Source organism: Pecten maximus, chromosome 4, assembly GCF_902652985.1.
Source record: "Pecten maximus chromosome 4, xPecMax1.1, whole genome shotgun sequence".
NCBI lineage: Eukaryota > Metazoa > Mollusca > Bivalvia > Pectinida > Pectinidae > Pecten > Pecten maximus.
In genome coordinates this window covers 5,677,613-5,691,579 of record NC_047018.1, presented here as the reverse complement: position 1 = coordinate 5,691,579, position 13,967 = coordinate 5,677,613, and positions in this window count along the sequence as shown.

Here is a 13,967-nt window from a genome sequence, read left to right as displayed (position 1 = left end):
GGGAGTCCATTAATTCAGTAATAATGCGAGCGCCGTAGGCGCGAGCCGTTCTTTTTTTTTTTTTTTTAACGAGGGGTCTGAGGGGCCGCCCAGCGGGTCCAGGGCAGCGCCCTGATAGGGGGTTCAAGGGGGATAAAGCCCTCCGCGGAAAACGAAATATAGCACATTTCCAATAATTCGGGATCAGGCGCGGATCCAGGAGTTTTCGAAAGGGGGGTCCAGTAATTAAGTGATCATGCGAGCGCCATAGGCGCGAGCCGATTTTTTCCCCCTTTTTGCGAGAGGTCTGGGGGCCGCCAAGCGGGTACCAGGGTGGCAACCCCCCCCCCCCCCCCCCCCCCCCCCCCTGCGAATCTGCAATCGAAAGGGGGGGCAGTAATTTAGTGATAAAGCGAGCGCCGTAGGCGCGAGCCGATTTTTTTTTGTATTTCCTCGTAGGAATAGTATCACTCGATTCACGTTAAAACCGCGCATTTTTATTCATGTTGTGTTTCTGTCTTGTTCTCATTATGAACTCAATTAACTTCACAAATTATCATCAACTTATTGAATCTATGTGATGAAGTTAAGCAAAATTTCGTATTAAGATATAAATATTGCCTTACCGGGCTAGTGCAGACGACCGACACACAGGTCTGAGGATTGATATACTAGTATAAAAGTCGGAATGTTCCGGATGTACAAGATAAAGTTTTTATCGTTGCCTTCAAGAAAACATTATCGGTTCGAAAATATACAGATATTTATCGAAATGAATATATAAATTCGTGTTTTTTCCCCTTTTTTAGATTTTGGATGTCAAAAAGTGGGGGGGCAAAAAGATATGTTTGCCCCCCCCCCCACTGTAAAAAGTGGGGGGGCAATTGCCCCCCCTGCCCCCCCCCCCCCCCCCCCCCGCTTCCTACGCCACTGATCCATGATACCTATATATAGCTATAATGTATGTTCACCGAAAAACTATGTTACCAATGGTGTCCGTGATCATTCACGCGTACTGTAAAAGTAATGCTATCATAAACTCAAATTTGGTTAAAAAAAAAAAAGTTATTAAAACTTTATTTTTGGGAGGTACACTAATTCCGTAATACATGTATATTTATGATGCGCCGTTTTACTATTTAATAAAGCAAGAATTTATTTTGGATTTACGTTGGCCTACACAATATGAAAATCGAATTCTTGGTATCAAAAATTCATGATTTTGATAACAAATAAATTTTATATCAGAAAATCCATTTTTTGATATGTGTAATAGTATGAATCAGAGTCCGTAGCTACGTAGCCCTCGGTATAGATGTCTGCGAGTTAGTGTCAGACACCCGCCACATTACCCGAGTTTAGAGAAAGAGTAGGGTGGATCGTCGAGAAAACACAATCAAACACCGTACGTTGTACAGTTCCAGGCTATCTGTATTATCAATCATATGAAATCCGCGTGTATGATCTAAACTGACACCAATAATATATATATACACAACGTGTTCTAATATACAACCTTAATCTACTTGAAATAGTGTTTTAACAGCCATTGGCGCACTACCCTTGTTAATTTTCCCCGTTCTGCACAAACTGTAAAATACTAACAATTACCAAAATCCTCCTCCATTAGCTAATAGCTATAATAACGGTGCCAAGACAAAGGTATTTTTACATGGCTCCTACGAGGCAATGGAAGCCGCAGTAAAATACTTCAGGGTGTTAATATTGTATTGTTTATCTTGGATGCGTTGTCTTTCTACATCGCAACACACGATTGACCACGTACCAAAGTCACATCGCATGGAAGTTGATGATCATCAGATTGACCACGTACCAAAGTGATATCACATGGAAGTTGATAATCATGAGATTGACCACGTACCACATGAGATTGACCACGAACCACATCAGATTGACCACGTACCAAAGTGATACCACATGGAAGTTGATAATCATGAGATTGACCACGTACCAAAGTGATATCACATGGAAGTTGATAATCATGAGATTGACCACGTACCACATGAGATTGACCACGAACCACATCAGATTGACCACGTACCAAAGTGATACCACATGGAAGTTGATAATCATGAGATTGACCACGAACCACATCAGATTGACCACGTACCAAAGTGATATCACATGGAAGTTGATGATCATGAGATTGACCACGTACCACATGAGATTGACCACGTACCACATGAGATTGACCACGTACAACATGAGATTGACCACGTACCAAAGTGATATCACATGGAAGTTGATAATCATGAGATTGACCACGTAACAAAGTGATATCACATGGAAGTTGATGATCATGAGATTGACCACGTAACAAAGTGATATCACATGGAAGTTGATGATCATGAGATTGACCACGTACTACATGAGATTGACCACGTACCACATGAGATTGACCACGTACCACATGAGTTGACCACGTACCACATGAGTTGACCACGTACCACATGAGATTGACCACGTACCACATGAGATTGACCACGTACCACATGAGAATGACCACGTACCACATGAGATTGACCACGTACCACATGAGATTGACCACGTACCACATGAGTTGACCACGTACCACATGAGATTGACCACGTACCACATGAGATTGGCCACGTACTACATCAGATTGACCACGTACCACATCAGATTGACCACGTACCACATGAGATTGACCACGTACCAAAGTGATATCACATGGAAGTTGATAATCATGAGATTGACCACGTACCACATGAGATTGACCACGTACCACATGAGAATGACCACGTACCACATGAGATTGACCACGTACCACATGAGATTGACCACGTACCACATGAGTTGACCACGTACCACATGAGATTGACCACGTACCACATGAGATTGACCACGTACCACATGAGATTGACCACGTACTACATGAGTTGACCACGTACCACATGAGATTGACCACGTACCACATGAGTTGACCACGTACCACATGAGATTGACCACGTACCACATGAGATTGGCCACGTACTACATCAGATTGACCACGTACCACATCAGATTGACCACGTACCACATGAGATTGACCACGTACCAAAGTGATATCACATGGAAGTTGATAATCATGAGATTGACCACGTACCACATGAGATTGACCACGAACCAAAGTGATGTTGCATTACTAGGACCCAGGGAAATCCTCTGTTCAAAATATTCTTGATTATGTTTCAAGATGGCTGCATACCTCAGAACCATACATTGTTCTTCTTATCCAGAAACATATGTTATACTGCACATCTTACTTTCACCATGCAATCTATAAGATGGTCAGCTACATATGACAGGTAGTAAAAAGTGTGCTTCATTTTTACAAGCGAGTGATTCACTGAAATAGGGAAACACATCTTGTATATATATATGTATGCATGTACAAAATACCCAAAAGATCCGTTAATTTTAATCGTCAGAAAAACTACGTTGGTTACTAAATATCTTAAACCTGACCAAATAGTAATTCACCAGAAGAACTAAACCACACACAATATGCCGCATTCCCAGGACCGATACAGTGGGCTAGTATGTCGGTAGGAGAGACGATACGAGAGCCGACAACACCTGTTAGGTATGTAGATATATGCTGATGCATGAATATTAACCTTTAGATAAAAATGTCCCACTTTCATCCGGTATGCTGCTGTGATACTTCTCTGCCTTTTTAATCAAAGCGAACTCCTGTAACATTTAGCATAGGTTAAATGTCAACCTTGCTTTATTCCTCAAATATCATGATTCTAGATATCTGATTAAGTAGAATAACTTGTTTGAGTGTTTGTGATCCCTATGACATTGATTTTAAAAGTAACTGTTTTAAAAAATCCGACCTCTGTATATGTTGTTTTGCCTCTCCCCCTGCTGTAGTATATATGGCCCACGTGTATTTTGTCTGCCCAACTGTTGTTTTGGATGGGTCATATATTTTGTCTGGTCCAAGATGTTGTCTATTTTGTCGCTATATTGCTCGGGCCATTGTTGTGCACAAATTCTGATTTGTCTACCTCATATCTTTTTTATCTGTTGTTTGGTCTCTTCTATGTTGACTCGCTGGTACCTTGTCTGTTTTACATGGCTCGCTGTTGATATGTCTGTTTTGCATTGCTCGCTGTTGATTTGTCTGTTTTACATGGCTCGCTGTTGAGTTGTCTGTTTTGCATGGCTCACTGTTGATATGTCTGTTTTACATGGCTCGCTGTTGAGTTGTCTGTTTTACATGGCTCGCTGTTGAGTTGTCTGTTTTACATGGCTCGCTGTTGAGTTGTCTGTTTTACATGGCTCGCTATTTATATGTCTGTGTTGCATGGCTCGCTGTTGATTTGTCCGTTTTACATGGCTCGCTGTTGAGTTGTCTGTTTTAAATGGCTCGCTGTTGAGTTGTCTGTTTTGCATGGCTCACTTTGTCTGTTTTACATGGCTCACTGTTGAGTTGTCTGTTTTGCATGGCTCACTGTTGAGTTGTCTGTTTTGCACGGCTCGCTATTTATATGTCTGTGTTGCATGGCTCGCTGTTGATTTGTCCGTTTTACATGGCTCACTGTTGAGTTGTCTGTTTTGCATGGTTCACTGTTGATTTGTCTGTTTTGCATGGTTCACTGTTGGGTTGTCTGTTTTACATGGCTCACTGTTGATTTGTCGGTTTTACATGGCTCACTGTTGAGTTGTCTGTTTTACATGGCTCATTGTTGGGTTGTCGGTTTTACATGGCTCGCTGTTGAGTTGTCTGTTTTGCATGGTTCACTGTTGAGTTGTCTGTTTTACATGGCTCACTGTTGAGTTGTCTGTTTTACATGGCTCGCTGTTGAGTTGTCGGTTTTACATGGCTCGCTGTTGATTTGTCTGTTTTACATGGCTCGCTGTTGATATGTCTGTTTTACATGGCTCGCTGTTGATTTGTCTGTTTAACATGGCTCGCTGTTGAGTTGTCTGTTTTACATGGCTCGCTGTTGAGTTGTCTGTTTTACATGGCTCACTGTTGAGTTGTCTGTTTTACATGGCTCGCTGTTGAGTTGTCGGTTTTACATGGCTCACTGTTGAGTTGTCTGTTTTACATGGCTCGCTGTTGATATGTCTGTTTTACATGGCTCGCTGTTGAGTTGTCGGTTTTACATGGCTCGCTGTTGATTTGTCTGTTTTACATGGCTCGCTGTTGATTTGTCTGTTTTGCATGGCTCGCTGTTGAGTTGTCTGTTTTACATGGCTCACTGTTGATTTGTCTGTTTTGCATGGCTCATTGTTGAGTTGTCTGTTTTACATGGCTCATTGTTGAGTTGTCTGTTTTACATGGCTCACTGTTGAGTTGTCTGTTTTACATGGCTCGCTGTTGATTTGTCTGTTTTGCATGGCTCATTGTTGAGTTGTCTGTTTTACATGGCTCATTGTTGAGTTGTCTGTTTTACATGGCTCACTGTTGAGTTGTCTGTTTTACATGGCTCACTGTTGATTTGTCGGTTTTACATGGCTCACTGTTGAGTTGTCTGTTTTACATGGCTCGCTGGTGAGTTGTCTGTTTTACATGGCTCATTGTTGAGTTGTCTGTTTTACATGGCTCATTGTTGAGTTGTCTGTTTTACATGGCTCGCTGTTGAGTTGTCTGTTTTACATGGCTCACTGTTGAGTTGTCTGTTTTACATGGCTCGCTGTTGAGTTGTCTGTTTTGCATGGCTCACTGTTGAGTTGTCTGTTTTGCATGGCTCACTGTTGAGTTGTCTGTTTTGCACGGCTCGCTATTTATATGTCTGTGTTGCATGGCTCGCTGTTGATTTGTCCGTTTTACATGGCTCACTGTTGAGTTGTCTGTTTTACATGGCTCGCTGTTGGGTTGTCTGTTTTGCATGGTTCACTGTTGATTTGTCTGTTTTGCATGGTTCACTGTTGGGTTGTCTGTTTTACATGGCTCACTGTTGATTTGTCTGTTTTGCATGGCTCGCTGTTGAGTTGTCTGTTTTGCATGGCTCACTGTTGAGTTGTCTGTTTTACATGGCTCACTGTTGAGTTGTCTGTTTTGCATGGCTCGCCGTTGAGTTGTCGGTTTTACATGGCTCGCTGTTGATTTGTCTGTTTTGCATGGCTCACTGTTGAGTTGTCTGTTTTACATGGCTCACTGTTGAGTTGTCTGTTTTGCATGGCTCGCCGTTGAGTTGTCTGTTTTACATGGCTCACTGTTGAGTTGTCGGTTTTACATGGTTCACTGTTGATTTGTCTGTTTTGCATGGTTCACTGTTGATTTGTCTGTTTTGCATGGTTCACTGTTGGGTTGTCTGTTTTACATGGCTCGCTGTTGATTTGTCTGTTTTACATGGCTCACTGTTGAGTTGTCGGTTTTACATGGTTCACTGTTGATTTGTCTGTTTTGCATGGTTCACTGTTGATTTGTCTGTTTTGCATGGTTCACTGTTGGGTTGTCTGTTTTACATGGCTCGCTGTTGAGTTGTCTGTTTTACATGGCTCACTGTTGAGTTGTCGGTTTTACATGGTTCACTGTTGATTTGTCTGTTTTGCATGGTTCACTGTTGATTTGTCTGTTTTGCATGGTTCACTGTTGGGTTGTCTGTTTTACATGGCTCGCTGTTGATTTGTCTGTTTTACATGGCTCACTGTTGAGTTGTCGGTTTTACATGGCTCGCTGTTGAGTTGTCTGTTTTGCATGGCTCACTGTTGAGTTGTCTGTTTTACATGGCTCGCTGTTGAGTTGTCTGTTTTGCATGGTTCACTGTTGGGTTGTCCGTTTTACATGGCTCGCTGTTGGGTTGTCTGTTTTACATGGCTCGCTGTTGGGTTGTCGGTTTTACATGGCTCACTGTTGAGTTGTCTGTTTTACATGGCTCGCTGTTGATTTGTCTGTTTTACATGGCTCGCTGTTGGGTTGTCGGTTTTACATGGCTCGCTGTTGAGTTGTCTGTTTTACATGGCTCGCTGTTGAGTTGTCTGTTTTGCATGGTTCACTGTTGGGTTGTCTGTTTTGCATGCTTCACTGTTGGGTTGTCTGTTTTACATGGCTCAATGTTGAGTTGTCTGTTTTACATGGCTCAATGTTGAGTTGTCCGTTTTGCATGGCTCACTGTTGAGTTGTCTGTTTTGCACGGCTCGCTATTTATATGTCTGTTTTGCATGGCTCGCTGTTGATTTGTCCGTTTTACATGGCTCGCTGTTGAGTTGTCTGTTTTACATGGCTCGCTGTTGGGTTGTCTGTTTTGCATGGTTCACTGTTGGGTTGTCTGTTTTGCATGCTTCACTGTTGGGTTGTCTGTTTTGCATGGTTCACTCTTGATTTGTCCGTTTTACATGGCTCGCTGTTGAGTTGTCTGTTTTGCATGGCTCACTGTTGAGTTGTCTGTTTTGCATGGTTCACTGTTGATTTGTCCGTTTTACATGGCTCGCTGTTGAGTTGTCTGTTTTACATGGCTCGCTGTTGAGTTGTCGGTTTTACATGGCTCACTGTTGAGTTGTCTGTTTTACATGGCTCACTGTTGAGTTGTCGGTTTTACATGGCTCGCTGTTGAGTTGTCTGTTTTGCATGGCTCGCTGTTGAGTTGTCTGTTTTGCATGGTTCACTGTTGGGTTGTCCGTTTTACATGGCTCGCTGTTGGGTTGTCTGTTTTACATGGCTCGCTGTTGGGTTGTCGGTTTTACATGGCTCACTGTTGAGTTGTCTGTTTTACATGGCTCGCTGTTGATTTGTCTGTTTTACATGGCTCGCTGTTGGGTTGTCGGTTTTACATGGCTCGCTGTTGAGTTGTCTGTTTTACATGGCTCGCTGTTGAGTTGTCTGTTTTGCATGGTTCACTGTTGGGTTGTCTGTTTTGCATGCTTCACTGTTGGGTTGTCTGTTTTACATGGCTCAATGTTGAGTTGTCTGTTTTACATGGCTCAATGTTGAGTTGTCCGTTTTGCATGGCTCACTGTTGAGTTGTCTGTTTTGCACGGCTCGCTATTTATATGTCTGTTTTGCATGGCTCGCTGTTGATTTGTCCGTTTTACATGGCTCGCTGTTGAGTTGTCTGTTTTACATGGCTCGCTGTTGGGTTGTCTGTTTTGCATGGTTCACTGTTGGGTTGTCTGTTTTGCATGCTTCACTGTTGGGTTGTCTGTTTTGCATGGTTCACTCTTGATTTGTCCGTTTTACATGGCTCGCTGTTGAGTTGTCTGTTTTGCATGGCTCACTGTTGAGTTGTCTGTTTTGCATGGTTCACTGTTGATTTGTCCGTTTTACATGGCTCGCTGTTGAGTTGTCTGTTTTACATGGCTCGCTGTTGAGTTGTCGGTTTTACATGGCTCACTGTTGAGTTGTCTGTTTTACATGGCTCACTGTTGGGTTGTCGGTTTTACATGGCTCGCTGATGAGTTGTCTGTTTTGCATGGCTCAATGTTATTGTCTGTTTTGTCTGGTTACTGTTGTGTAGTTGGGTACGGTGTCTGTTTTGTAGTGTTCCTGGTTTGCCGTTGTTGTGTGTTTTGTTTGACTACTGTTGTGTTGCCCGACACCTCGTCTGGTTTCTTCACTGTTGTGTTGTCTGGTTGATTCTTATAATGTCTGTTTTCCGGCTTGTTGTCTGTTTTTTCTGGATTTTGTTGTGTTGTCTGGGTTTTTTTTTACTACTATTTTGTTGCCCGACACCTCATCTGTTATATTTGGTTCACTGTTGTGTTGCCCGATACCTCGTGTTTTGTTCACTGTTGTGTTGTCTGGTTGATTCTTGTAATGTCTGTTTTCTGGCTTGTTGTCTGGTTAATTTCGTGTTGTCTGTTTTTTTCTTGTTTTTGTTGTGTTGTCTGTTTTTTTCTTGTTTTTGTTGTGTTGTCTGTTTTTTTCTTGTTTTTGTTGTGTTGTCTGTTTACTGTTGTCTGGTCTCTGCTGTTTTGCCTGGTTACTATTGTGTTGTGTGGTTCACTGTTGTGTTGTCTTTCTTATCTGGTTACTGTTGTGTTGTCAGTTTTGTCTGGTTACTGTTGTGTGTTGTCAGTTTTGTCTGGTTACTGTTGTGTTGTCTGTTTTGTCTAGTTACTGTTGTGTTTTGTCAGTTTTGTCTGGTTACTGTTGTGTTGTCGGGTACCGTGTCTGTTTTGTCTGGTTACTGTTGTGTTGTCGGGTACTGTGTCTGTTTTGTCTGGTTACTGTTGTGTTGTCTGTTTTGTCTGGTTCACTGTTATTGTCTGTTTTGTCTGGTTACTGTTGTGTTGTCAGGTACCGTGTCTGTTTTGTCTGGTTACTGTTGTGTTGTCAGGTACTGTGTCTGTTTAGTCTGGTTACTGTTGTGTTGTCAGGTACCGTGTCTGTTTTGTCTGGTTACTGTTGTGTTGTCAGGTACCGTGTCTGCTTTGTCTGGTTACTGTTGTGTTGTCAGGTACTGTGTCTGTTTTGTCTGGTTACTGTTATGTTGTCAGGTACCGTGTCTGCTTTGTCTGGTTACTGTTATGTTGTCAGGTACCGTGTCTGCTTTGTCTGGTTACTGTTGTGTTGTCAGGTACCGTGTCTGCTTTGTCTGGTTACTGTTGTGTCGTCAGGTACCGTGTCTGTTTTGTCTGGTTACTGTTGTGTCGTCAGGTACCTTGTCTGTTTTGTCTGGTTACTGTTGTGTTGTCAGGTACCATGTCTGTTTTGTCTGGTTACTGTTGTGTTGTCAGGTACCGTGTCTGTTTTGTCTGGTTAGTGTTGTGTCGTCAGGTACCGTGTCTGCTTTGTCTGGTTACTGTTGTATCGTCAGGTACCGTGTCTGCTTTGTCTGGTTACTGTTGTATTGTCAGGTACCTTGTCTGTTTTGTCTGGTTACTGTTGTGTCGTCAGGTACCGTGTCTGCTTTGTCTGGTTACTGTTGTGTTGTCAGGTACTCTGTCTGTTTTGTCTGGTTACTGTTGTGTCGTCAGGTACCGTGTCTGTTTTGTCTGGTTACTGTTGTGTTGTCAGGTACCGTGTCTGTTTTGTCTGGTTACTGTTGTGTTGTCAGGTACCGTGTCTGTTTTGTCTGGTTACTGTTGTGTTGTCTGTTTTGTCTGGTTACTGTTGTGTTGTCAGGTACTGTGTCTGTTTTGTCTGGTTACTGTTGTGTTGTCTGTTTTGTCTAGTTACTGTTGTGTTGTCTGTTTTGTCTGGTTACTGTTGTGTTGTCAGGTACTGTGTCAGTTTAGTCTGGTTACTGTTGTGTTGTCAGGTACCGTGTCTGTTTTGTCTGGTTACTGTTGTGTTGTCAGGTACCGTGTCTGTTTAGTCTGGTTACTGTTGTGTTGTCAGGTACCGTGTCTGTTTTGTCTGGTTACTGTTGTGTTTTGTCTGTTTTGTCTGGTTACTGTTGTGTTGTCAGGTACTGTGTCAGTTTAGTCTGGTTACTGTTGTATTGTCAGGTACCGTGTCTGTTTTGTCTGGTTACTGTTGTTTTGTCAGGTACCGTGTCTGTTTTGTCTGGTTACTGTTGTGTTGTCAGGTACCGTGTCTGTTTTGTCTGGTTACTGTTGTGTTGTCAGGTACCGTGTCTGTTTTGTCTGGTTACTGTTGTGTTTTGTCTGTTTTGTCTGGTTACTGTTGTGTCGTCAGGTACCGTGTCTGTTTTGTCTGGTTACTGTTGTGTTTTGTCTGTTTTGTCTGGTTACTGTTGTGTCGTCAGGTACCGTGTCTGTTTTGTCTGGTTACTGTTGTGTTTTGTCTGTTTTGTCTGGTTACTGTTGTGTTGTCAGGTACCGTGTCTGTTTTGTCTGGTTACTGTTGTCGTCAGTTTTGTTGTTTGGCACCGTTTTTCTGTTTAGTCGGTCTCATTGTTGTCCTGGTCGTGGTCTTTGTGTGCAGATTATATTGCAGAAAAACTTCAAATTTCTTTTTGTTGATGACAATAAATAAGAAAAGTGCAATCAATGATTGCGAAAGCTCACCAGCGGCAGCAATCGCACTATGCATTCATTTTTTATGTATGTATAAGCATGTCATTTTGAAATTATAATATCACTCCTAGACCTCTAATGGATGTATAAACCAAATAAGAAAGGTGTGGATTTACAAGCTTTCCAAAACTTACCCCCAAAATCTTCAAAGAGGGTTTTTGTGCCAAAATATTTAAGTCCACAAAATAGAAAAATGCGAAATAATTACAATTTCTTTCTTCATGATATTGCTATAAAATCATCTCTTGACTTCTGATAAATGTAAAAACCAAATAAGAAGGGTGTGAAGTGAATACTTTTGGACTTGTACACTTTGTACACTTTTAGATTTAGAAGCTTTCCAAAAACTGATCCCAAAAACTTTAAAGTGGGGTGGGACCCCGACGCCGGCAGTACAGCATTAGCTCACAGTTACTCACAACTGGTGAGCTAATAACCTATAAAGTTTAAATCAGTGAAAATTCTGCATTAATCAAAACAACACAGGCAAACTTATTCTGTACATTTACTTAATAAAACAGTCAATGTTAAACTGCAAATATTCAACTACACATACATAAAATGTTAATCTGAAAATACAATCTGTCACGTTTTGTCTCAATCATGTAGACTCTCTCGTGTTGAGGTAGACCATCTGATTCATGTTGAGACTATATAGCTATCAGACTTCTTCTTTCATCATCATATAGCAGTTCAGAAACACACACTCAAAGCATTCCTTAGAACAAACACCTCAACATTTTATCTCAATATCTCTGGACTCAAAAGTAGAACTTTGCATTAATAGACAATAATTCACAATGTGCATAATGATGTTACAGATAAACAAAATTTATATATATTTCATCGCAATGAGTATCAAGATTTTCTATAGGGAAAGGGCTTGTATAGGCATAAGCTTGTAGCCCAATACCAATTTTTTCAATAAAATCTTTGTGAAATGATAAACGAAAATATTTCTATATTCTTTTTGATTCCTGGTTCCATAAACATGGACCTTCCCATGCACGTTTTGTTCACTATACATATACGAGTTAAAAGCATTTTTTGGGGGGAAATGTTCTATGTTTAAACTATTCATAAATGATAAAAATAAATCCTGTCATCAACATGCAGTTTTAATGCCAATTAATTTCACTGGATCTTATAATGTGCTATTGATTTTTTAAAGAAAATTCCATTGGTAAGTTTTAACAAGGAAAAATAATTATTAGCTTGAAAATGATTAACACTTCTATCATATGCTGTGTTGTTATGTATTAATTTTTCACTATCATATAGCTCCTCTAAATGAGTGGCCGCAGATGTTACGTATCATCACACTAATATGAGTGGCCGCAGATGTTACGTATCATCACACTAATATGAGTGGCCGTACATGTTACGTATCATCACACTAATATGAGTGGCCGCAGATGTTACGTATCATCACACTAATATGAGTGGCCGTACATGTTACGTATCATCACACTAATATGAGTGGCCGCACGTTACGTATCATCACACTAATATGAGTGGCCGTACATGTTACGTATCATCACACTAATATGAGTGACCGCACATGTTACGTATCATCACACTAATAAGAGTGGCCGTACATGTTACGTATCATCACACTAATATGAGTGGCCGTACATGTTACGTATCATCACACTAATATGAGTGGCTGCACGTGTTACGTATCCTCACACTAATATGAGTGGCCGTACATGTTACGTATCCTCACACTAATATGAGTGGCCGTACATGTTACGTATCATCACACTAATATGAGTGGCCGCACATGTTACGTATCATCACACTAATATGAGTGGCCGTACATGTTACGTATCATCACACTAATATGAGTGGCCGCACATGTTACGTATCATCACACTAATATGAGTGGCCGCAGATGTTACGTATCATCACACTAATATGAGTGGCCGCACATGTTACGTATCATCACACTAATATGAGTGGCCGCACATGTTACGTATCATCACACTAATATGAGTGGCCGCACATGTTACGTATCATCACACTAATATGAGTGGCCGCACATGTTACGTATCATCACACTAATATGAGTGGCCGCAGATATTACGTATCATCACACTAATATGAGTGGCCGCAGATGTTACGTATCATCACACTAATATGAGTGGCCGCACATGTTACGTATCATCACACTAATATGAGTGGCCGCACATGTTACGTATCATCACACTAATATGAGTGGCCGCACATGTTACGTATCATCACACTAATATGAGTGGCCGCACATGTTACGTATCATCACACTAATATGAGTGGCCGCACATGTTACGTATCATCACACTAATATGAGTGGCCGCACATGTTACGTATCATCACACTAATATGAGTGGCCGCAGATATTACGTATCATCACACTAATATGAGTGGCCGCAGATGTTACGTATCATCACACTAATATGAGTGGCCGCACATGTTACGTATCATCACACTAATATGAGTGGCCGCACATGTTACTAATCATCACACTAATATGAGTGGCCGCACATGTTACGTATCATCACACTAATATGAGTGGCCGCACATGTTACGTATCATCACACTAATATGAGTGGCCGTACATGTTACGTATCATCACACTAATATGAGTGGCCGTACATGTTACGTATCATCACACTAATATGAGTGGCTGTACTGTTACGCATCATCACACTAATATGAGTGGCCGTACATGTTATGTATCCTCACACTAATATGAGTGGCCGCACATGTTACGTATCATCACACTAATATGAGTGGCCGCACATGTTACGTATCATCACACTAATATGAGTGGCCGCACATGTTACGTATCATCACACTAATATGAGTGGCCGCACATGTTACGTATCATCACACTAATATGAGTGGATCGTACATGTTACGTATCATCACACTAATATGAGTGGCCGTACATGTTACGTATCATCACACTAATATGAGTGGCCGCACATGTTACGTATATATCATCACACTAATATGAGTGGCTGCACATGTTACGTATCATCACACTAATATGAGTGGCTGCACATGTTACGTATCATCACACTAATATGAGTGGCCGCACA